This window comes from Pipistrellus hanaki (assembly GCF_964339955.1).
Source record: "Pipistrellus hanaki genome assembly, chromosome: 20".
NCBI lineage: Eukaryota > Metazoa > Chordata > Mammalia > Chiroptera > Vespertilionidae > Pipistrellus > Pipistrellus hanaki.
This window is the reverse complement of record NC_140522.1, coordinates 3,330,634-3,341,522: the sequence shown is the minus strand read 5'-3', so window position 1 is coordinate 3,341,522 and position 10,889 is coordinate 3,330,634. Positions and strand designations below refer to the sequence as shown.

The 10,889-nt window shown below is 50.0% G+C and overlaps 1 long non-coding RNA gene across 2 annotated transcripts in view; it reads left to right on the top strand.

Moving 5' to 3' along the window:
* The window catches only part of LOC311614199, a 31,285-nt gene extending 21,127 nt beyond the window's left edge, over positions 1-10,158 (top strand). The window contains exon 3 of one of the 2 annotated variants that reach the window (XR_014793599.1): positions 9,996-10,158. This is a non-coding gene — a long non-coding RNA (uncharacterized lncRNA). The remainder of the gene's footprint in view (positions 1-9,995) is intronic. The other variant, XR_014793600.1, reaches the window with a different exon arrangement.
* Positions 10,159-10,889: the final 731 nt, after the last annotated feature.

Genomic DNA, 10,889 nt, shown 5'->3' with positions numbered 1-10,889 from the left:
AGCGGGGGCACCGCCCTCACAGCCCGCACAGACCCGCCCGGCTCCGGGGCTGAGCGTCCACCTGGGACCCTGGAGGTCACCATTCCATTCCCGGTCAGGGCACCTGCCTGGTTTGGGCTGGATCCCCAGTGCGGGGCGTGCAGGAGGCAGCTAATCCATGATTCTCTCTCATCATGGATATTTCTTTCTTTCTTTTTATTTTTAATTGATTTTTCACAGAGAGGAAGAGAGAAAGAGAGATAGAGAATTAGAAACATCGATGAGAGAGAAATATCCATCAGCTGCCTCCTGCACACCCCCCCCTGGGGATGTGCCCGCAACCAAGGTACATGCCCTTGCCCGGAATCGAACCTGGGACCCTTGAGTCCGCAAGCCGATGCTCTATCCACTGAGCCAAACCGGTTTCGGCCATCATTGATATTTCTATCTCTCTTCCCCTCTCCCTTCCTCTCTGAAATGCATAAAAAATATTTCTAAGCCGAATGATGAGAGAGAATTATTGATCGCTGCCTCCCGAACAGTCCCCCCTCCCCCCACACACACACACTGGGGATGGAGCCCGAAACCAGGTGCCCTTGGCCTGAATCGAACCTGGGACCCTTCCATCCGCAGGCCAACGCTCTATCCACTGAGCCACACCGGCCAGGGCTTAGTGCACAATAGGATAAGGTCCTTGAAAAAGAGCCGCCTCTGGCTAAAACCTCAGCTCCGACGAGCACCCACCGCAGGCAAGCACCGCAGGTCTACGTACCGTCCTGGCGTCCGGGGCCGGGCCGGGTGGTCCAGACGCCCATGGCGCCCTCCCGATGGGCTTTCTCCTCCGAAACGTGCTACGAAGGCATGAGGCGCCCGCCCTGTGTCTCCGGAGAGAAGTGCCGGCCAGAGGGCCGCTTCCCCGGGGAAATTTGGGGGTGGGAGGACCACTTCCTCTCCGTCCGCCCTCCGGTGAGCAGGGAAATTCTCCTCTGAGTGTTTTCTCCCAGAATCGGTGCCGGGGCTGGGTGTGTGGTGGTTTGTGCTGCAGGCCTGTCGTTTATGGCAGTGTCACCGCGGTGGCTTATCAGATGAGCAGCCCAAGCTGAGGAAACGGAGCCTCGCTCTAGAGCTGGTTTGCTTTTGAAAGCTCTAAACTACGTATTCCATCTTTATATTGCTCCCATTCTTTAAAAAAAAAAAAAAATATATATATATATATATATGTATGTATGTATATATATATATATATATTTTAATTGATTGCAGAGAAGGAGAGGGAGAGAGAGATGGAAGCATCAAGGATGAGAGAGCATCATGGATCGGCTGCCTCCTGCAAGCCCCACGCTGGGGATCGAGCCCACAACCCAGGCATGTGCCCTGACCGGGAATCGAACCCTGACCTCCTGGTTCAAAGGTCGATGTTCAACCACTGAGCCACACTGGCTAGGCTCTTATGTCAAATAGAAGGTGAGTGGCAGAAATGCATCTTAAGGTTCGTTTTTTTTTAAATATGCATTTTTTTTTTTAATTTCAGAGAGGGAGAGAGAGATGGAAACACCTATGATGAGAGAGAATCATTGGTTGGCTGCCACCTGCACACCCCTTCCTGGGGACTGAGCCTGCAACCCAGAATCGAACCATGACCTCCTGATTCATAGGTCGGCGCTCAACCACTGAGCCATGCTGGCTGGGCATTCATTTTTTAAAAGAAAGACCGGATATAAACATTGATTTTTATACCCTTTCATTCCATTTCATTGTACCGCCTTTCTTATGAATTGCAACCATGCCCACAATTGCCTTTATTTTCCCCACGGGCTGTGTAAACTATCCTATGTAATAAAAGGTTAATATGCAAATCCACCGAATGACAGAAAGACCGGTTGCTATGACACACACTGACCACCAGGGGGCAGATGCTCAATGTAGGAACTATCCCTTGGTGATCAGTGTGCTCCCTCAGGGGGAGTGCTGCTCAGCCAGAACTCGGGATCACAGCTGGAGCTTTTTCAGCCTCTGCAGCAGCACTAAGGAGGTCCAACTGACGGCTTAGGGGGACCGGGCCTAAGCCATCAGTCTGACATCCCCTGAGGGCTCCCGGACTGCGAGAGGGTGCAGGCCAGGCTGAGGGACCACCCCCTCCCCAGTGCACGAATTTTGTGCACCGGGCCTCTAGTAAAGTATAATGCAAACGGAAGCTATTATTGCGACAACTGAAAAAAAAAGTAATTTAAAAATAATTTTTAGGCACCGGAGTTCCCAAAGGGGTCTGACACAATCTATTTGCTATCACACTACACCTCCTTGCTTCTCCTCTTATTGCTGCTCGGGGTGTTTTAAAAACACTCTTTACCATGGACATTTTCAACATCTCTCGACAGCACCTCATATGCATGGATCTCGGAATCACGTGTTCGGTTTCCCGCGGCCATGGCCACGCTGTTCTGGAACTTCCAGTTTTCCTTTTCCCAAAAACAGGGCTTGCAGACGTGGTAACCATGGAATCAGACGTTGCATTTCACTCACACACCTGTCACCACGAGTTTGGTGCTACTTTATTATTTTTATTTATTTATTTTTAAAATATATTTTATTGATTTTTTACAGAGAGGAAGGGAGAGGGATAGAGAGCTAGAAACATCGATGAGAGAGAAACATTGACCATCCGGTAGGGGATGTGCCCGCAACCAAGGAACATGCCCCTGACCGGAATCGAACCTGGGACCCTTCAGTCCGCAGGCCGACGCTCTATTCACTGAGCCAAACCGGTTTCAGCAGTTGGTGCTACTTTAGCAAGTAACCAAAACCTGGAGTCTGTATGCATTTGCAGACAAAAGCATTGGACGTGATTTTTCAGGCACCAGGGAGATGGGAAGTACGGCTTGGAGAAGTGGCACATGAAAATTGGTGTTTTTGGAGGATTAGGCTGGCAGCTGCGTGGAGGGGAGAACAGAGCAGGGAGGGGACGCAGGCGGAGAGACCGTTTAATCTTTAAGCACACTGTAATTTATCACAGTTCAAGGCGTGTCCTTGTCCTAGGAGACGCATGTTTTAGAATGCAAGATGTTCTTCCGTTGCCTGGCTAAGCATTCATGGTTTTCCCCGAATGTATAACCGTGATGTATTCCAAAAAGGTTAAACGAGCCCTGGCCGGTGTGGCTCAGCGGATAGAGCATCAGCCTGTGAACTGAAGGGTCCCAGGTTCGATTCCGGTCAAGGGCACATGCCCGGGTTGTGGTTCAATCCCTGGTCGAGGCACTTACAAGAATCAACCCATTCTTGGCCCGGTTGGCGTGGCTCAGTGGTTGAGCGTCAACCTATGAACCAGGAGGTCACGGTTGTATTCCTGGTCAGAGCCCATGGTGGGGTTGCAGGCTCGATCCCCAGTGTGGGGCGTGCAGGAGGCAGTCGATCCATGTTTCTCTCTCATCACTGATGTTTCTGCCTCTCTCTCTCCCTCTCCCTTCCTCTCTGAAATCAATAAAAAATTTATATATATTAAAAAGAAAAAAACAAACCACCTGAAACCAAACTCACACAAGTCAGTGAGGGGAGACCTGCCTTGCGTTTGCTGTTAAAAGGGCAGACGAGCAGGGGAGCTGGTGGTAGCGGGGGCCGACCACACACGGCAGGGGTGGCACTGAGAGGGGTTTCCTGTGCTTTGTACCCACAGGCTCAGGCTGGTGACTCAGAAATCTAGACGGTGATCAGTCACTTAAAAAATTAACCGTGTGCACGGTCACCTAGAATTTATCCTGAGCGAAGCCACGAAGGCGGACTTGGGCCCACCTGAGTCCGTGGCCGGCAAACTGCGGCTCTCGAGCCACATGAGGCGGCTCTTTGGCCCCTGGAGGGTGGCTCTTCCACAAAATACCACGGCCTGGGCGAGCCTATGTTGAAGAAGTGGTGTTAGAAGACGTTTAAGTTTAAACAATGTGGCTCTCTAAAGACATGTCAGTCGTTGTGCTGTTGATATTTGGCTCTGTGGACGGATGAGTTTGCTGACCACTGGCCTGAGGCAACTGAGAAACGATTAGACTAGGTCATAGGGGTGTCGAACTCAATCAGAGAAGGGGCCAAAACCTAAAATCCAGCCTAAATCGCGGGCCGAATGGTTTACTGAACAGTCATAAACTGACAATGTCATAAACTGACAGCGGAGTGCAGTGATGACAGCGCGGTGCGGGCCACATTGCAAGGCCTGGCGGGCTGGATTTGGCCCGCGGGCCTTGTGTTTGACACATGTGGTAGGAAGTGGGTTTCGCTTGGAAGAGAGAAAGCTTGAATCATGGGGCACCCATAGCTCCCTTGCTACCAATAACTGGTGGGGAGCAGAGACCCCATTTCAGCAGCAAATAAAGCTATGATAAAACCACGAATACGGTTAGTTAAAACTGTGTAAAACACATTGCAAAAACTACAAAGCTTTACAAAAAAAACCCAACACAACAAAACCACAAAACCATAAAAATAAATCTGGTTAATAGGTAAGAAGTCTCTATATTGTAAGGAGAGTCGTGATTCTCTCGTTAATCTATAGATTCAATATGAACCAAATCAAACTAGCAGGATTTTCATGGACATGAGACTGACTGCAAATCCACATGGAATGGTAAATCAAGATAATTTTTGAAAAAGAAAAAGAGAGGGGATTTGACCTGCAGGATAGCAAGATATTGTAAAGCATTGGTACTGCCCGGCCGGCGGGACTTGGTGGCTCAGCATTGACCTATGAACCAGGAGGTCGCCAGTTCGATTCCCAGTCAAGGGCCTATGCCTGGGTGGCAGGCTCGATCCCCAGTAGGGGGCGTGCAGGAGGCAGCCGATCCATGATTCTCATCGCTGATGTTTCTATATCTCTCTCCCCCTCCCTTCCTTTCTGAAATCAATAAAAATATGTTTTCCAAAAAATAAAAAATGGATACATGCTAAACTCACAGCCAGGTCTGATCATGGCCGTCTCTGGGAAATGGGGGAAGAGCCAGGACTGGGAGGGAGTAATTCTTAAAGAGACCTTAGCTTTGTTTCAAATGCTCTGATTTTACATATGAATAGCTATGTGTGTCTATCTTGTGTGACTTAAAATCATCTCAAATAGAAAATGTAGACATGGTTTACACCAGTGTTTCCCAAACTTCTCTCATGATGAGAATCACCTGGTGGAGTTGTTAAAACCCAGATTCCTGAATCCCAACTAAGAAGTGCTAAACTAGAATTTTTGAGAACATATAGGTAAAATTGCATACCTAACTTAGTGCTCTGTATATAAAATCTGTCTTAGAGCACTAGTTAAGTATGCAATTTTACCTATATGTTCCCAAAAATTCTAGTTTAGCACTTCTTAGTTGGGATTCAGGAATCTGTGTTTTAACAACTCCACCAGGTGATTCTCATCATGAGAGAAGTTTGGGAAACACTGGTTTACACAAAGGGGCCTGCTTCACCCAATCAGTCCTGACCTGTTTATCCCCCTCACAGTTCCACAGTCATTTGCAAAGTCTTCGGACTATTAGCATGTTTAATTAAACAGGAAACGAAGAGCTGGTGTTTTCCATTTCGCAGGCTACATTGCGGTGAGCCTCTCTCGGACGACTGGAGACTTCTCCTCTCTGGCTTATTAGCATCTCCCTCCTTTGCGTCACACTATTTCCATCCTTTTTAAGTAACAAATGGGCTTCTGCTGTTATCAATCAAGGGAGAAAAAGAATGAGCGAGGAGAGTGCAGTGCACCAGAGGGACGGTAGGGGGCAGCAAAGGCCCACGAGGGAGCTAAGGTCCCTCTTGGACCTGAACCACCGGAAACCAACAGCCCTGACAGCTGGCGACTTTCTCGTTAAGTCGGCACCATTGGCACCGTTCGCATGGAGAGAAGTTTAACTCGGGTGAAGCCAGGAGGATTTTATCTTATTTATTTAAATATACTTTTGCCCTAGCCAGTTTGGCTCAGGGGACAGAGCGTCAGTCTGCAGACTGAAGGGTTCCAGGTTCGATTCCGGTCAAGGGCATGTACCTTGGTTGCGGGCACATTCCCCAGTAGGCAGCTGATCGATGTTTCTAACTCTGTCCCTCTCCCTTCCTCTTTGTAAAGAAAAAAATCAATGATATATATATGTACTTTTATTGATTTCAAAGAGGAAGGGAGAGAGAGAGAGAAACATCAATGATGAGAGAGAATCGTTGATCATCGATCGGCTGCCTCCTGCACGCTCCCACTGGGGATGGAGTCTGAAATCTGGGCATGTGCCCCGACCAGAATCAAACCCGGGACCCTTCAGTCTGCGGGCCGATGCTCTATCCACTGAGCCACACCAGCTGGGGCCCAGCATTCTCTTCAGTGGGTATTCAGTTCAATGAAGAGCCAATCAATGTTGTTAACGGACTGCTGTTCCTTTGTTAGTGCAATTTGGGGTTCAGTTTAATCTTAGAAGACACCTCCCTCAGGACCAGGTGGCTTGGGGACTGCTACACAGACAGAGCGGGGAGCACCTTTTTTCTGGGGGGGGGGGGGGGGGCTAGTCAAGTCCAATTCCTGGAGGCCCATCACCCTGGGAGTTTGGGGTGCTTTTTCCCCAAGCACGATCTGCAGCGTCTGCAGCTAACGGTTTGGGATGAAGGGCTTGGGACTTGCGTAGAGACCTTGGGGGCCAATCAGCATGAGCTGGGGGTTTGGTTTCCCAGATACCTCCAAGCACCCTGCGATCCTGGGGGTGGGTGGCTTGGTGAAGCCGTGACTTCTTTATTTATTTATTTTTTTATTTTAATAAATCTTTATTGTTCATTCTCACGAAGGAAGGAGGCGCTCGGTGGTGAGTGGTTCCAAATGAGAGTCGAGGTAACGGGGTGGAAATTTAACCGCCCGGGTCATTTTCCCGCTGAGCGGGGACTAACGAACCCGCTGGGGCCTGGCTGTCTGTCTTGTTTAAACAACTGTATTTGTAGATGGTGTGCTGACAACGGCAGTTGTGGGTTTTGTGTGTGTGTGTGTGTGTGTTTTAAGGGGATTTCTGCTTCTCCCTTTTAACAAAGGGAGTTTTTGCTGGAGGATAGGATTTCTGAATTTGCCCAGGGAAAGTTCTGCCCCCGTTCCTTTGGACCAGAAATGGGGATTAAAAGCAATTAAGCCGGAGAACGTGGCCGGCCTGCGGCGGGGGAGGAGCTATCGTGAACGTATCCCTGCTTCTCGGCACTGTTGACTCAGCTGCGATGCTCCCGAGCATTCTCACTTCACAGCCTCCGCGCCGATAATCGCGAGCCAGATTTGTTTCCATTTCCACGGGAGTTTGCACAGGGACCTGCGGTTTGGATAAGCCGTTTGGATAACAAACATAGGGGGGTATTGCTGGGCGTCAATAGGTCATGTGATCAAGGCGGGGGGGGGATCTATTCAAGAGAAACAATGGGGAGAACTGGAGTCTTAAAGCTGCCAATTTCCCCCCCTTCCCCTCCCCCCAATTTCTATAACGCAAAAGACTTCAGCGAATCACCATGTTCTGTATGACCACCTGCATGTTGGCGGTCTGCCTGGACCCACAGTCCCCTCCCTGCTCTCTCCCCCCCCCCCCTGTCCTGTCCACTCCTCACAGGGCCCAGGGCTCATCACAGTGAGGGCGACACCAAGAAGGTTTGTACAACGGGAAAACAAACAAACAAACAAAAAAAAACCCTGGAGGAAGTAGAGACAAGGTCACAGACAAAGGTCACGGACAAGGTCACAGGCACTGACTGCAGGGAGGGGAAGGCAGAGGAGGTCACAGGTGCTCCCAGTGGCTGCTGGAGGGTTAAATGGCATCACTCAGAAGGCTGCCAACTGGCGTGGCTCCGTGGCTGAGCGTCTTCGATCTGTGAACCAGGAGGTCACGGTTCCATTCCCGGTCAAGGGCACAGGCCCGGGTTGCGGGCTCCATCTCCGTGTGGGGCGTGCAGGAGGCAGCTGGTCCATGATTCTCTCTCATCCTTGATGTTTCTATCTCCCTCTCCCTTCCCCTCTCTGAAACATAGATAGATAGATAGATAGATAGATAGAGATAGAGATACAGATACAGATACAGATACAGATATAGATATAGATCAGGGGTCTTCAAACTACGGCCCGCGGGCCACATGCGGCCCGCAGAGGAGTCTGATCCTGCCCGCCAGGTTTTTTGGGCAGTGAGCGCAGCCGAGGTATTACAGTAGGAATTAGTAGTTCATATAGTCCGGCCCTCCAGCTCTCTGAGGGACCGTGATCTGGCCCCCACTTTAAAAAGTTTGAGGACCCCTGATATATTATAGATATAGATATAGATACAGATACAGATACAGATACAGATACAGATATAGATATATAGATATAGATATAGATACAGATACAGATACAGATACAGATACAGATACAGATATAGATATAGATATAGATATAGATATAATTTTTTGTGTGTGTTCCTGACAGGCAGGCATGGCAGTGAGAAAAGGGACTTAGCTCATTCGTGACCCAGGTCGCTGAAATGGAATCTCTTTGTACCAAGTTAGTGTGAGGGGGACGGAGACTGAGGGGAGTCTCGGTGCAGACTTACAGCCCACAGGCTGCGCCAGGAGGGCCCGGGCCCGGGGCCGGGGCCTGGGCCTGGGCACTTCCGGGCCCGGGGATCAGGGGTCCCGGCCCTGAGGACTTGCCACCTGAGTGGGCATTGTCCCCCATGCCAAACACGTGCGCACTCTCTTTTACTTTTTCTTTTTAAAAAAAATATATTTTATTGATTTTTTTACAGAGAGGAAGGGAGAGGGAGAGAGAACTAGTAACATCGATGAGAGAGAAACATCAACCAGCTGCCTCCTGCACACCCCCCACTGGGGATGTGCCCGCAGCCAAGGTCCATGCCCCTGACCGGAGTCCAACCTGGGACCTTTCGGTCCTCAGGCCAACGCTCTATCCATCAAGCCAAACCGGTTTCAGCATTCTTTTTTTAAAATATATATATTTTTTAATTGATTTCAGAGAGGAAGGGAGAGGGAGGGAGAGACAGAGAGAAACATCAGTGTGAGAGCGACACATCGATTGGTTGCCTCCTGCAGGCGCCTGGACCAGGGCTGGAGATCGAGCCTGCAACCAAGGCACATGCCCTTGACCAGAATCGAACCCGGGACCCTTCAGTCCTCAGGCCGAGGCTCTACCCACTGAGCCAAACCGGCTAGGGCTGCACTCTCCTTTGTTCTGCTGATGTGTGTGCCTCTTATGTCCCTTGGTCCACCCACTGCTGTGTCTGTCCCATGGGGGGGGGGGGTCCCCCCGAGAGCTAGGGGGACAGATGCGCAGCACCTGTGAGAGCTGGTGCGCTCCCCCTGTGCCTGTGTGAGCCCAGCTCTCCTCCCAGGCCGGGGGCTGTCATGTTGTCTTTGGCGACTGGGAGACCCAGCGGGCCGTGTTCAGGCTTCAGATAAGAAGTGGCTGATGAACTTGCTCAACAAAAACAAACAAAGGCAGAGACAGGGTGTCCCTGAGATTGGCTACACACGGGAACAGCCCAGAGTTCGGTTTTGAATACGAAACGCAGTTTAATAAGCACAGTCTTTATAATTATGCCAAGTGTGTGTACACATTTTTTTTTTTGGGGGGGGGGGACACACCCTGTCTCTAGGGAAGTTAGAGAACACCCGGCCCTGTGAACAGTGCCCTGCAAATAGCACTGCCTGTCAATTCTCAATGATCAACACTCAATGATCAATACTATGGGATTAGGAGTTACTACCTTATCATTTATTTATGGTCATCCTCACCTGAGGACATCTTTCCATTGATTTTTATTTTTGTTTATTATTATTATTATTATTATTATTATTATTATTATTAGTTTGTTTTAAATCCTTAAAATATAAATCAAACATCACACTAATATAACAGTCTCCCTGGGGGCAGGGTTTCCATTGGTTTTTAGAGCGAGTGGAAGGGGAGAGGGAGTGAGAGAGAGAGAGGAACATCGGTGTGAGAGGGACACAGCCTTTGGTTGCATTCCTCCATGCATCCCCCCACGCGCTCCCACCAGGGCTGGGGATCCAGCCCGCAACCCGGAGGTCTCGAACCCAGGATCCTTCAGACCGCAGGCGGATGCTCTATGCACTGAACCACACCGGCCAGGGCCATCCGCCCTGGAATACATTCCGAGGGGAGCACCCTGGTATTCCCGTACGGATGGGGAGACGGAGGCACCCAGCGCTTCAGGAACCTGTCTGGGATCCCATGACCACCTCGATGTCTGCAGCTGGGGGGAGCTGAGCGCTGTCTACATCGCTCCCAGGATTTTCCTGTGCATTCATCTCCATTCTCACATTTCCTTAGGAACTTCCGGGTTTGTTCCCATTCTTTCTTTTTTTTTTTTATTCTTTATTGTTTTAATTTTATTCATTATGGTATCACATAATTGTCCTCATCCCCCCATTCCCATCCCAAACCCCTCCCCACAGATGCCCCCAACCCCCTGTTGTCCGTGGCCACTGGCCAGGCCCATATGCATGCACACAAGTCCTTCGGTTGATCTCTCCTCCTTACCCCCACCCTCCCCTGCTTTCCCTCTGAGGTCTGACAGTCTGATCGCCGCTTCTCTGTCTCTGGGTCTGTTTTTGCTCATCCGTTTATGTTGTTCATTATTTCCTCTAGATGTGTGAGATCATGTGATCCAAGAAATACCCTTGTAAGAACCGAAACTGAGAGAAGCCATAATGGTGATGCCGAGAGGCAAATGAATCGGTCTGTAGTGAGTTCCTTTCTGTCCCAGTTTTGTTCCCGTTCTTTTCAAGGTGCATTGTTTGAAGGTGCCAACCTAGGGGTGGGTGGGAGTGGGGCGGGCGGAGGGTGCCATCATCAGGTCTGGGGCTTCTGAAACGGAATCAGTGGCCCACGAAGTCCCCGCCGGGGACGAGGCCCACAGGACAGCAATGGA